Genomic DNA, 15,997 nt, shown 5'->3' with positions numbered 1-15,997 from the left:
CCATCTACTCATTCATATGGTTCTCTTAGACTCTTTTTCGTGCCAGCACCTACTACAACACAGGACCTCGGTTTTATACGTTCTCATCCGAAGGACCGGTCTCCACGCCCCACAGTGTGATTCGAACCCGAGACGTAATTCAATAATTCAACTCCTTAATTTACTCAGCGACTCTAGAGCAGATGCTCTTTCCACTGCGCCACGCGGGCAACTCACATAAATTGTAATTGCTGTATAAGATTATCCCTTATTGATTTTATTTATTTTTTGGTCAAAATATTCCATCAGAAGAAAAAACAAGAAGTTTCAAATTTTTATGGTTCAAATAATTTCTCAATTTATAGGAATTTTAAATAGAATTTCTTTATAAATGTGTTTCTATAAAAATGAAAATGAAATGGGGTTCTTTCTTGATAATTAAGGTACCGGTGTATAAAATGTTTCACACATTTAGACTTTTACAGCTCTGAAGGAGAGGTTACTAGTGAGAAAAAATATGACATTGAAGTGAAATCAGAAACCAGGGACAAAGACTGTTTATGTCACCTTAACCACTCAGGTGACCTATTGCTATGTGTTAATGTCACCTTAAACATTCAAAAGAACTATTACTATCTGTTTATGTCACCTTAAACATTCAGGAGAACTATTGTTATCTGTTTATGTCACCTTAAACATTCAGGAGACCTATTGTTATCTGTTTATGTCACCTTAAACATTCAGGAAAACTATTGCTATCTGTTTATGTCACCTTAAACATTCAGGAAAACTATTGTTATCTGTTTATGTCACCTACAACATTCAGGAGACCTATTGTTATCTGTTTATGTCACCTACAGCATTCAGGAAAACTATTGCTATCTATTTATGTCACCTTAAACATTCAGGAGAACTATTGCTATCTCTTTATGTCACCTTAAACATTCAGGAGAACTATTGCTATCTGTTTATGTCACCTTAAACATTCAGGAGAACTATTGCTATCTGTTTATGTCACCTTAAACATTCAGGAGAACTATTGCTATCTGTTTATGTCACCTTAAACATTCAGGAGAACTATTGCTATCTGTTTATGTCACCTTAAACATTCAGGAGAGATATTGCCATCTGTTAATGTCACCTTAAACATTCAGGAGAACTATTGCTATCTGTTTATGTCACCTAAAACATTCAGGAGAACTATTGCTATCTGTTAATGTCACCTTAAACATTCAGGAAAACTATTGCTATCATTTATGTCAAATTAAACATTCAGGAGAACTATTGCTATCTGTTTATGTCACCTTAAACATTCAGGAGAACTATTGCTATCTGTTAATGTCACTTTAAACATTCTGGAAAACTTTTACTATCTGTTAATGTCACCTTAAACATTCAGGAGAGTTATTGCTATCTGTTTATGTCACCTTAAACATTCAGGATAACTATTGCTATCTATTTAGAGTGGTGACCTATTGCTATCTGTTAATGTCACCTTAAACATTCAGGAGAGTTATTGCTATCTGTTTATGTCACCTTAAACATTCAGGAGAACTATTGCTATCTGTTTATGTCACCTTAAAAATTCAGGAGAACTATTGCTATCTGTTAATGTCACTTTAAACATTCTGGAAAACTATTACTATCTGTTAATGTCACCTTAAACATTCATTATTGCTATCTGTTTATGTCACCTTAAACATTCAGGAAAACTATTGCTATCTGTTTAGAGTGGTGACCTATTGCTATCTGTTAATGTCACCTTAAACATTCAGGAGAACTATTGCTATCTGTTTATGTCACCTACAACATTCAGGAGAACTATTGCTATTTGTTAATGTCACCTTAAACATTCAGGAGAGTTATTGCTATCTGTTAATGTCACCTACAACATTCAGGAGAGTTATTGCTATCTGTTTATGTCACCTTAAACATTCAGGAGAACTATTGCTATCTGTTTATGTCACCTTAAACATTCAGGAGAGTTATTGCTATCTGTTTATGTCACCTACAACATTCAGGAGAACTATTGCCATCTGTTTATGTCACCTACAACATTAAGGAGAGTTATTGCTATCTGTTTATGTCACCTTAAACATTCAGGAGAGTTATTGCTATCTGTTTATGTCACCTTAAACATTCAGGAGAGTTATTGCTATCTGTTTATGTCACCTTAAACATTCAGGAGAGTTATTGCTATCTGTTTATATCACCTTAAACATTCAGGAGAGTTATTGCTATCTGTTTATGTCACCTTAAACATTCAGGAGAACTATTGCTATCTGTTAATGTCACCTTAAACATTCAGGAGAGTTATTGCTATCTGTTTATGTCACCTTAAACATTCAGGAGAATTATTACTATCTGTTAATGTCACCTTAAACATTCAGGAGAGTTATTGCTTTCTGTTAATGTCACCTTAAACATTCAGGAGAGTTATTGCTATCTGTTTATGTCACCTTAAACATTCAGGAGAACTATTGCTATCTGTTTATGTCACCTACAACATTCAGGAGACCTATTGTTATCTGTTTATGTCACCTACAGCATTCAGGAAAACTATTGCTATCTATTTATGTCACCTTAAACATTCAGGAGAACTATTGCTATCTCTTTATGTCACCTTAAACATTCAGGAGAACTATTGCTATCTGTTTATGTCACCTTAAACATTCAGGAGAACTATTGCTATCTGTTTATGTCACCTTAAACATTCAGGAGAACTATTGCTATCTGTTTATGTCACCTTAAACATTAAGGAGAACTATTGCTATCTGTTTATGTCACCTTAAACATTCAGGAGAGATATTGCCATCTGTTAATGTCACCTTAAACATTCAGGAGAACTATTGCTATCTGTTTATGTCACCTAAAACATTCAGGAGAACTATTGCTATCTGTTAATGTCACCTTAAACATTCAGGAAAACTATTGCTATCATTTATGTCAAATTAAACATTCAGGAGAACTATTGCTATCTGTTTATGTCACCTTAAACATTCAGGAGAACTATTGCTATCTGTTAATGTCACTTTAAACATTCTGGAAAACTTTTACTATCTGTTAATGTCACCTTAAACATTCAGGAGAGTTATTGCTATCTGTTTATGTCACCTTAAACATTCAGGATAACTATTGCTATCTATTTAGAGTGGTGACCTATTGCTATCTGTTAATGTCACCTTAAACATTCAGGAGAGTTATTGCTATCTGTTTATGTCACCTTAAACATTCAGGAGAACTATTGCTATCTGTTTATGTCACCTTAAAAATTCAGGAGAACTATTGCTATCTGTTAATGTCACTTTAAACATTCTGGAAAACTATTATTATCTGTTAATGTCACCTTAAACATTCAGGAGAGTTATTGCTATCTGTTTATGTCACCTTAAACATTCAGGAAAACTATTGCTATCTGTTTAGAGTGGTGACCTATTGCTATCTGTTAATGTCCCCTTAAACATTCAGGAGAACTATTGCTATCTGTTTATGTCACCTACAACATTCAGGAGAACTATTGCTATCTGTTAATGTCACCTTAAACATTCAGGAGAGTTATTGCTATCTGTTTATGTCACCTACAACATTCAGGAGAGTTATTGCTATCTGTTTATGTCACCTTAAACATTCAGGAGAGTTATTGTTATCTGTTTATGTCACCTACAACATTAAGGAGAACTATTGCTATCTGTTTATGTCACCTTAAACATTCAGGAGAGTTATTGCTATCTGTTTATGTCACCTACAACATTCAGGAGAACTATTGCCATCTGTTTATGTCACCTACAACATTAAGGAGAGTTATTGCTATCTGTTTATGTCACCTTAAACATTCAGGAGAGTTATTGCTATCTGTTTATGTCACCTTAAACATTCAGGAGAGTTATTGCTATCTGTTTATGTCACCTTAAACATTCAGGAGAGTTATTGCTATCTGTTTATGTCACCTTAAACATTCAGGAGAGTTATTGCTATCTGTTAATGTCACCTTAAACATTCAGGAGAGTTATTGCTATCTGTTTTTGTCACCTTAAACATTCAGGAGAATTATTACTATCTGTTAATGTCACCTTAAACATTCAGGAGAGTTATTGCTTTCTGTTAATGTCACCTTAAACATTCAGGAGAGTTATTGCTATCTGTTCATGTCACCTTAAACATTCAGGAGAACTATTGCTATCTGTTTATGTCACCTTAAACATTCAGGAGAGTTATTGCTTTCTGTTAATGTCACCTTAAACATTCAGGAGAGTTATTGCTATCTGTTTATGTCACCTTAAACATTCAGGAAAACTATTGCTATCTGTTAATGTCACCTTAAACATTCAGGAGAACTATTGCTATCTGTTTATGTCACCTACAACATTCAGGAGAGTTATTGTTATCTGTTTATGTCACCTTAAACATTCAGGAGAGTTATTGCTTTCTGTTTATGTCACCTTAAACATTCAGGAGAGTTATTGTTATCTGTTTATGTCACCTTAAACATTCAGGAGAACTATTGCTATCTGTTTATGTCACCTTAAACATTCAGGAGAGTTATTGCTTTCTGTTAATGTCACCTTAAACATTCAGGAGAGTTATTGCTATCTGTTTATGTCACCTTAAACATTCAGGAGAACTATTGCTATCTGTTAATGTCACCTTAAACATTCAGGAGAACTATTGCTATCTGTTTATGTCACCTACAACATTCAGGAGAGTTATTGTTATCTGTTTATGTCACCTTAAACATTCAGGAGAACTATTGCTATCTGTTTATGTCACCTTAAACATTCAGGAGAGTTATTGCTTTCTGTTAATGTCACCTTAAACATTCAGGAGAGTTATTGCTATCTGTTTATGTCACCTTAAACATTCAGGAGAACTATTGCTATCTGTTAATGTCACCTTAAACATTCAGGAGAACTATTGCTATCTGTTTATGTCACCTTAAACATTCAGGAGAGTTATTGCTATCTGTTATGTCACCATAAACATTCAGGAGAGTTATTGCTATCTGTTTATGTCACCTTAAACATTCAGGAGAACTATTGCTATCTGTTTATTTCACCTACAACATTCAGGAAAACTACTAGTATTGCTATCTGTTTATGTCAAATTAAACATTCGGGATAACTATTCCTATCTGTTTATGTCACCTTAAACATTCAGGAGACCTATTGCTATCTGTTAATGTTACCTTAAACATTCAGGAGAACTGTTGCTATCTGTTAATGTCACCTTAAACATTCAGGAGAATTATTGCTATCTGTTAATGTCACCTTAAACATTCAGGAGAGTTATTGCTATCTGTTTATGTCACCTTAAACATTCAGGAGAGTTATTGCATTGCCTTATTCTATTTATGACACCATAACCATTCAGAAAACCTATTTCTATCTGTTTATGTCACCTTAAACATTCAAAAGAACTATTGTTATCTGTTTATGAGCAGTTTATCTTTTCCTGACCATTGAGTCAAAATTTTAACTATGGTTTTTGTTTATGGTATCATAAGAGATCTGTCTTATCATATACATGTACACACACATGTATTGACAATGGATAAACTATTTAAGTGTTATGTTAATGTTATGATGAACAGTATACCTTTTCCTGACCATTGAGTCAGGGTTTTTTGTTAGGTTAGAGCTCTGTTTATCATATATTGACAATGGACCAATGCTCTTTGTTTCTGGGTTTTTACCAGATAAGTTAATTGTGCGTGTTATAATGAAATGACGTATAAAGGCAAGGAAATATATCAGCTTTTAGAGTTGTTGAAGATTTCAAAACGTACTGCTTTGCTTTATCACTAAGTGTTTCTTTTGTGTTTAAGTAATATATTTTCCTTTGATTATTATTACATCATCTCTCTGTTGATTTCTTAAAGTATTATGTTATACGCTGAAAACTGTGCATATAAAGGTTCTTGGGCCTCTTTCTTTCATTTTGTACTTTATGCCTAAACTTGGGAAACTTGGTAATACAAGAAATATGACCTACATATTAAAAGCCTCCGTCCTTTAGTGATTAATTAAGACAATCATTAAATACATTATCTGATATAAACAATGCTGTATTTGGTTATATGATATAAAAATGATTGTTGATGTGTATAAAATAATCGTAATTTTAAATAGGTCTCTTATTTAACGTATCCCTTACTTCTCTGGGCTACCATCAATAAAACATGAGATTTGTTTGTTACCTTTGTGTCTTGGTAATGTTAGAGAAAAGGTAGTATTTTAAAGTCATGTATACTTTGGATAAGTAATTCATTCATATGTAGAACAGCCTTAAATACTGGCACAAGAAAAATAATTGGTATATGCTAACTTTTCTGTTGTTTCTTTTTAACTAATTTATTTTCTTGATGATTTTTATGAAATCTTGTTCAATGGAAAAATCGGGTCCATTAGTTGCCGTAAATGTATGATTTCTATAGTAAATCAAAAAGGATAAAGAATTCTCGGTCGAACAAAAATATTGATTACTAATACTTATAAAATTGTTGTTTGGCGTATCTTTACTAAAGAATACAATTAAACGCACAAAGGATATGGTTTATGTAATGTATCGGGTATTATACACTGTAATCCTTATCCCGGAAATTAAGGACTGAAACCTATAAATGCTTTTCTGATGTCCACAAAATAACAGAGACGTTAATCCCACTTACATGGTTGTTCCCTACAGTTACCCTGGCCTGGTCGACAAACGTCGCTCTGTTTCCCGGCAAACCTCAGCTTTCTGGAGAGGCCAAATTTATAACGATAGACGCTGAAAAAATGATTGTCATGTTTATAATTTGGGTGCTTTATATTTGATTAAATAACATGTTGTTGCTATAAGATTAAATAACATTTTAAATCTGATACCGTATTTAAGTTTTTTAAGGGGGAGATAATTTTAAAAGAATAGTGACCCTAACAAAACATTCAGAGGTGAATTACAACGAACTTGAGTAGGGTCACACATGGGCTCAAACTTTACCTCATGGGTAACACACCAAACTAATTTTTTCCCCTTTCTTCACATTGAAAAGTGATATTTCATTTCCATGTGACATTGGCATTTTATTTTAAAGTACTAGATTCTTTTAAGCGTTCACAATTTGCCAAATTTTAAACGTCCATCAACATGATCCCCTTCTGTATTATAATTAATATTTCATGAGATGTACTTCAGCTGTCGTAGGTAATTCATGACAGACTCTTTGTATTAAAAATGATGGCACGTTCTAGATATCTTTAAATGATCGAGCCCATTGATTAAAATCTATGCACCAAATCAGTTAAATATCTGAGGTTTTAATTGTTAATTCAAATATTTTGAAGCTGTGAGCGTTTGTATAAATATATGATTGATATTTATTTCACCTGCTGTATTTAAGTAGGATTTTTTTTACCCAGTTTAAAATCGAAGGGACAATAAAAATCAAAGACGAAAAAATTCTACGTGTCAACATAATGGAACTTCAATTTCCCATAAAATAGAATATTATTCAAATGAAGATAAAATGTATTTTTGTGATCATACAAAATGTCTTTGAACACAAATAAAACAAAGGATTTTTTAATTGAATGGTGGGTAGACTTTGAATATTGTATATACCAGTATACATGATTCATTTACATACCTATGAAGTCTTTGTCATTATTAAAAGTAAAGTACGAAGCTAAACAAGGGAAACTAACAATCAACAGCATCTTATGTTGTTAATACGATCATAACTTGCTAATTATAATGGTTTATTCTACCGTTTTATAATTAGAAAATTTTTAATTAATTTTATTTTATTGATAAAAATTTTCTTTCGATTTGATCAATGGTCGTACTTACCTAATGGTGCATGATCCAATACACAAGAGATCTACTGAGAGATTGCGCCCGATCAGCGTGAGAGGAGCAATCGGAGCCCGTCTGATTATCCAATGTGACTTTATTATTCCAGATAAGGTTTTCAGGCCCAACGTCGACTTCTGGGGGGACTTTTAAAAAGTATACAAGAGGTTATCAATAGAGATTTTATAGGTCGTGTAAAGAAGTTATTATCGAACTTTAAGGCAGGTCTAAGTGGCGATTTTGACATTATACTGACTTTTTTATCTTGGTGATGTAAAACGATTAGATCTATAAATCAAAATCTGTGTAGCTTCCTCTTATTCAGGTACCTAGTTTCTCGACATTTCAAGGTTTTCAAGGGGTATTTTGAGTACAAGTACTTCAATATTAGAGAGGTTTAGTTACACGTTTTGCGACAAACTTGTACGGGTGACGTCATCAATTGTTGTGTTCTTTGACGTCATGACGTCAAATCCGACGTGTAGCTACAAGTTTAGAAGGTGTAATACACTGTCTACACGTACGACGTAAACGGGTAAAGTTATGGCTTAAATTCTTTATTTTTTGATGAAATTGATTGATTTTTGTGTAATGAAATAAGAACACTAGTCTATCTAAAATCTTTAATGAATGATGATTCGATGATTCCATCGAATTATTTGTAACTTTATCAATGAAAAGTTAAACTCAAACTGATACCAAACAGCATGTTTATTTTGTACGCAGGACTCCTTTGAAGAAGACCCCACCCGCCAATGCACCAAATAAAAATTCATGGTTTCTTGGTGATTTTTCCCTTTCTGTTTTTTTTTTTTTAATTAAAACCTAATTTAATACCTCTGCATGTATTTTCTTTATTTTTTTTATAATAAAATATTTTAGAACTATTATAGGCCTTATAACATCCACAGGCACTAGTGACATAACAAAAAATATAACCCCTCGCCTAATAAGTTATAGGTAGTAGGCCTATATGTAACGTCAAGTGCTTGTTGAGATTGTATTTCATTAACAATTTTTTTTTCTTAAGTACTATCACTTGTAAAGATCTAGAGCAGACGCGTATTTAAAAAAAGGGGGCGGTGTCTGATTTTGATCTTAACAATGTATTGATGTATTAAATTTTATTCCATGCCTCCTTTCTAGACGTTATAATGATTGAGCTTTCACATTTTATCGTTTTCAAAAGGTTTTCTTTTGGTCCCCCCCCCCCCCCTTCCTTTGCACGAAATTTGCATACGTACACGTGTACGTATAACTAAATCATGTTATTGGCGTTGACGTCAAATAGAACGTGTACGTCAATGTTACGCGTACACGTTGTTACGTCACTTGTAACTAAACCTCTCTAATGATATCGCAAAAATACTTGTACTTATTACTTATTACAATGCACACGTACATTACCCACCCATCCCCAATCATCAAACCCGTGGCTTGTTGTCCCTCTCAAACTTATTTAACATGTATATCATAGGAAAAATCAAGGAGATATACAAAATAATCATTTCATACGAAAATACCCCACTATTCATGAAAGAATTTTACAGAAATTTCTATTTTTATGCCATATAATCGAAGATTCGGGGGTATAAAGTTTTTTTCCTATTTCTCCGTCTGTCTGGTCGTCCGCAAAAACTTTAACATTGCCCATAACTTTTGGTTGGCTGCAGCTATGGTTTTCATATTTCACAAGTGTATTTCTTATGATAAGGCCATACTTTGGAAATCAACATATTGGATCTCTTAATCTTGACCTTGAAGTTCATTTTTGCAAGAATTTACCAAACTTTAACATTAGCCATAACTTTTGAAAAGTTGGTGCTTTGGCTTTCATACTTCAAAAATCTTGAAATCCCCCCCCCCCTTAAAATGAAGACTAATACTTTGAGAAAAATTAAAATCAAGGTAACAGGACGGGCCAGGGGAAAATATTGATGCCATTCAATAATTCATCAATAAGTACCAGGAAAGAAGTTTGATAAGAAAATATCTTGAATAGTGTATTTGGGTCTGAGCTAAACACAACTATAAGAACAAGAGGTCCATGAGCCACATCGCTCACCTGAGCATTATATGGGCTAGTTAAAAATCACAAATCAGCTTAGTATTAAGAAGCTGACTTGTATGGGAGGGGGATTTGAATTTTCTATTACTTAAGAATGTCACTATATCAATAAAGCATACATGTATAATTTTGCCACACTTGAAAAGAAGATTTTAAAAAATTTTTCCAGCATATTACTCGATCTCCCATTGTGACCCCTCGCTAACCCCCCCCCCCCTCCCCACCCCCTTATTTGAATAAATTTAAATCACTACTTGCAGATGCTTACATGTCAATTTGACTAAACAAAGCTTTCTGTTCTGGAGAAGATGTTTTTCTTACGCAAAACTTTGAGTCCTCACTGTGGCCACACCCTAACCCTGGGGGGTCATGATTTGAACAAACGTGAATCTACACTACCGGAGGATGCTTCCACATGAGTTTCATCTTTCCTGGCCCAATGGTTCTGGAGAAGAAGATTTTTAAAGATTTTCCCTATATATTCCTATGTAAAACTTTGATCACCCATTGTGGCCCCGCCCTACCCCCTGGGGTTATGATTTGAACAAACTTGAATCTACACAACCTGAGGATGTTTCCCATAATTTCATCTTTCCTGGCACAGTGGTTCTTGAGAAGAAGATTTTTAAAAGATACCATTAATTTTTCATTCATTCGTAATTATCTCCCGTTTGAAGAGGGCTTGGCCCTTCATTTTTGTGAATTTGGCGTGCCATACACATGAGTTTCATCTTTCCTGGCCCTGTGGTTCTTGAGAAGAAGATTTTTAAAGATTTTCCCTATATATTCCTATGTAAAACTTTGATCACCCATTGTGGCCCCGCCCTACCCCCTGGGGTTATGATTTGAACAAAGAAGAATCTATACTACCTGAGGATACTTCCACGTCAGTTTCATCTTTCCTGGCCCGATGGTTCTTAAGAAGAAGATTTTTAAAAGATACCATTAATTTTTCATTCATTCGTAATTATCTCCCGTTTGAAGAGGGCTTGGCCCTTCATTTGAATAAATTTGAATCCCCTTCACCCAAGGATGCTTTGTGGCAAGTTTGGCTAAAATTGACCCAGTGGTTCTTGAGAAGAATATGAAAATGTAAAAAGTTTACGACAACGCCAACGACGACGACGACAGCAACAACAACGACACACAACGGACGAATTTTGATCAGAAAAGCTCACTTCAAGAGCCTTCGGTTCAGGTGAGCCAAAAAAAGAGATCAAGGTTAAAGGATATGCCAGTTTGTTTGTGAAACACTGTTGCCCCGTTTGGCAGTTTATGGCTTGGATGAATTTTCTCAATGTCAAACTCCAAAGGTCAAAAGGTCAAAAATGTTGTTACCCAAAGGAAGGTCTTGTTACAAGGAATAAACCTGTGAAATATGAAAGCCCTGGTTTTAACTGTTCAAAAGTTATGTACAAAGTTAATTATGTACAAAGGTTAATTTTTTTAATAGTAGGCCAGACTCGAAAATCAATGTCAAAAAGTCAAAAATATTTATGATTACTGAAAGGTCTTGTTCCAGTGAATATAAATGTGAAGTATGAAAGCCCTAGCTCTAACTGTTCAAAAGTTATGACCAAGGTAAAAGCATGGTATTTTTGTAAAAGTATGTCAAACTCCAAGGTCAAGAGGTCAAATTTGATGATACCCAAAGAAAGGTCTTGTCACAAGGCATACACCTGTGAAAATCAATATGAAACTGAGCCAAAGTCCCTACCACTCAAAAGTTATGGGCAAGTTTTGAATTTTTGCGGACAATGAGACAGAAAGACAGTATCGGGGCATAAAAATTAACATACATGAAGTTGAATAAAGGTGAATAGATCTCACCATTAATGCATTATGTATCTGCAAATAACGTTTCTTTAAAAAAAAATTATATTTTCCTTGTAAAGTGGGAGAAATTTGTCAGCCAGGAAGGATAACTCTTAAAATTATGATTTAATTGTTGCACTGGGAATGATTTTATGCCCTGTTCACACGGAGACTTTAATTCGCAGTAAATTAATGCGAAGTAAACTAATGCGAATTAAACTAATGCGAATTAAATTGCGTTCACACGACAGCTAATGCGAAGTAAACTAATGCGAATTAAATTTTTTCTTCTACAGTCAGGCGTCAGTAAGTCTATTATGACGTCATTTGTAAATCACGTCATGTATGCAGAGCCATCATGTAGTGGCTATAGGTATTCATTGATTTTAGTGATTAACATACTTTCCTTCAATTTTTGAACCAAATATAGCACAAATACCTATATATAACCACCAATACGTGTCCTGTGACTTAATTCTGGCCAAACGCTTGCGTCAAAATTTAATATCGAATTAGCTTCTCTTAGCGTTCACACGGGGCTAATGCGAAGTAATTTAATGCGCAGTAAATTAATTAATTTGTGAACTAATTCGCATTAAATTCTTTCGCTGAACGCAATATTTGCAATAATTAATAAGATTATAGTAACTTTACGTTTAATTCGAATTAAGCTCTCCGTGTGAACAGGGCATTACATGACGTGGTTTAGATTCACGTTGTCCAGGCAGGACAGTTCACAGGAGATCGTGGTTCCGTGATACTAAAACATGCAGTATAGTCAACAAGTTTTACATTTCAATGATGAAATACTACATTAGTGCGTCAATTATTTACGTACATGTATCATATATACTCGGTATATGTAAATACTCGACAAGGCAATGACCCCATCCTTAATTGATAATGATGACTAGTTGATATCAATCGCCATAGTCACTAGCATTTCCAATAACGAAGCATCCCTACAAGGTGTAATTAATTAATTTACCTACAACTCGAAAACATGTACTTGGAGTTTTTAACATTTTTAAGTTAGAAAAAAAAACTACAATAAATTATATATTTACTGCCTGGATTCGAGGGCAACGTGTTTTGTCCAAGCCAAGAACCAAACCGTTTGCTCGAGGTATTATATCGAAGGCACAAAGTTTGGTTTGAGGGGTGGACAAAACGCATTTTGTCCGATAACAATCTATACACATAAATAATTTGTGACACTTAATTGAATAAATATCTTTCGCTGACTTCAATATTTGCAATAATTAATAAGATTATAGCTAGATAGTATGACGTAAAAAATAACGTCATATAAGTCCAATATCTCATCGACGGGTCCAAGATCTTCTAATCACTCGACAGTCCATCATGATTTTTAGCTCTATTGGTCAGAGACCAGAAGAGCTTATGCGATAGTAATGTGTCCGTCCGTCCGTCTAGCTGTCTAGCTGTCTGTCCGTCTGTCTGTAAACATTTTTTTTCAAAATCTTACTCCTCCTACAGTTTTCGTCTATTTCAATATAACTTAAAACACAAGTAGACTACACAAAGATACATAATTTAGTGCATCTGTTTTGGATTTCCTTGAAGGGTGTTGCCATGGTTACCAAAAATAGAAATTTTTGTAAAATTCCTTTAAAACATTACTCCTCCTACAGTTTTCGTCTAATTTCAATATAACTTGGCACACAAGTAGAATACACAAAGATACATAAATTATTTCATCGGTTTTGGATTTCGATGAACGGTGTTGCCAAGGTTACTAAAAATAGGAAATTTGTGTAAAATTCCTTTAAAACGCTACTCCTCCTACAGTTTTGGTCTAATTTCAATATAACTTTCTTCACAAGTAGACTACACAAAGATATAATTTAGTGCATCAGTTTTTGATTTCGATGAATGATGTTGCCATGGTTACTAAAAATAGAATTTCTGTGAAATTCCATTAAAACACTACTCCTCCAATAGTTTTGTCCTGATTTCAGTTTAACTTAGCACACAAGTAGTACACTAAGATACATTATTCAATTTATTGCAGCATGTTGCAAAGTTTCAAATCCAAGTGCTACTTTTCCTTTGTTATATGTAATTACGTACAGACCAGTAAAGCTACAGTCTCATCAGAGACTTCTGGTTTTTACTGCTAGCAAAAACATACGAAAATGTTTTATTTTAAGTATACATAGATAGATAAAGAAAATATTTTCAAATCAAGACATGAAAATTAATTATCATAGTATTCGTTAAAAGAAAACTTTTATGATGTATGTACTCGGTGTAATCTACAGAACATTCATAGATGTGTGTTCGATCAGCACTTCCAGCCAATTATTTGTTTATCATCAAAACTGCATACCCTCAGTACCGAATCATTATACAGATCTCACTCTGTTCACACTTTACCTGTCTCCCAATCAAAGTACCGACAAGAACGTTCTGAGAACATAAGCAAACGAAATCCCGGGGGTCATGATTTGAATAACTTAGAATCTACACTACCCAAGGATGCTTCCACATAATTTTCAACTTTTCTAGCCCAGTGGTGCTTAAGACTTTTTGATGACCCCATCCTATTTTTGTCTTTTCTTGATTATCTCCCCTTGGAAGGGGATTTGGTCCTTCATATTAACAAAATTAAACTGCCCTTCATCCAAGGATGCTTGTACCAAGTTTGGTTAAAATTGGCCCAGTGGTATGGTTCCTAAGAAGTTTTAAATGTGAAAAAAAAAATTACAGACGGATGGACGGACGATGGACAACGGGTGATCAGAAAATCTCACTTGAGTTTTAAGCTCAGGTGAGCCAAAAGCTGAACCACTGATACAGGGGAAACAGACAGTAAGGAAACAGTCCCCTCCAGTTGCCCCCTCTATATAATAATCCAGATGTCATCTGGCTGAGTAGAAATGAGAAGTTCTGAACAAGATTTCATTTAAACATATTGTATTTTTATGTAAAATAACGATTTCATCTACATAAATGAATAATGTACAATATATACATATGATCTGATAAAAAGTTAGCACTTAACAGTAAAACTATTAACAAACCTTAGGACATCATATGTCCTCTTTGCAAACCTACAAAACCTCATCTCCCAAAAATAGTTCTATAAAAGAAAAACAATGTTTCTATAATAAAATACCGTAAATCCTCAAAATCATGCAAATTGTAAAAATTTTAAATGCATGAATATTTAAAACAAACTTATCAAATCAGCATTTCATTACACATTTGATTCCACATTCCAACCAGGTACAATTTCTACTTATAACAAAGGATTTGCCATCCCAAAACTACCCCAAAGAAAATTCAATTTTGAGTAACATACGATTTACCTCAAATAAACTTTAATATTATTTAAATGCATTTTAAATGGATTTCAAAGAAAATTTTATTTTTAAACCATGGCAAACTTATTTTATGTATCAAATCAGCATTTCATGGCAACACCATACACATTTGATTCCACGTTTTATTCCAAAAACAACACTGTTCAAGATAAATCACATTGTGTGCCAAGTAATATTGAAATCAGACCAAAACTGTAGGAGGAGTAGCGAACACCGTTCATAATCAAAAACCGAGTTCTGAGTTCAGTTTGGGTGAGAGAAAATCAAATTATATATGACTTAACAATTTAACACTCAAACAAGCTGGACAGAAATCACACACATTGATATTGACAGTCAGTATAAACTCAGTCTCTCACACATAGCACTATATACCACTAAATAATAAAATCTCTTGATAATCACCTCATTAATAGTTTATCCTACAAATGTGTATCAACAGGGGGGAAAAACCACTGAAAGTACCACAACGGTAAAACAAAATTATAGCAAACCTGCTTCTAGTCTCCAGAATACAAGTTAATGATATAAACACTGGATATAAATCATTTTGACTGTGGTATGTGGTTTATCATAACTGTGTTCTACTGTAATGTGTATTAACAATGGTAGGATTCGCACGTTGTCAAGCATTACTCATGAATATACATAATGTGGTGGGGACAGAGGGACAAATGGAAAATGATCTTTACAAATCACGACTCCTTTGATACCTGGACAAATCTGAATCATCAGGATAAAATACAGAATAGAAAATCATACAATTCACCTCCACTTTTTCAAACAAAGTACGATAAAAAACATTTAAACCATGTGCCTTTGTGTTGATACAAACAGTACATACATTGTATTCAGAGTTGTGAAAATCATCACCAGCTTTAACCTTAATCAGTGTTACAAGGCCACTAAACACATGGATGAATTTCTTCTCAAGGAATAAGGTAGAATAAGATAT

Source organism: Saccostrea cucullata, unplaced genomic scaffold (genome assembly GCF_032062105.1).
Source record: "Saccostrea cucullata isolate Sc308-1 unplaced genomic scaffold, CSIRO_AGI_Scuc_v1 ctg29, whole genome shotgun sequence".
NCBI classification, from domain to species: Eukaryota; Metazoa; Mollusca; class Bivalvia; order Ostreida; family Ostreidae; genus Saccostrea; species Saccostrea cuccullata.
Note: the sequence above shows the minus strand (reverse complement) of the source record.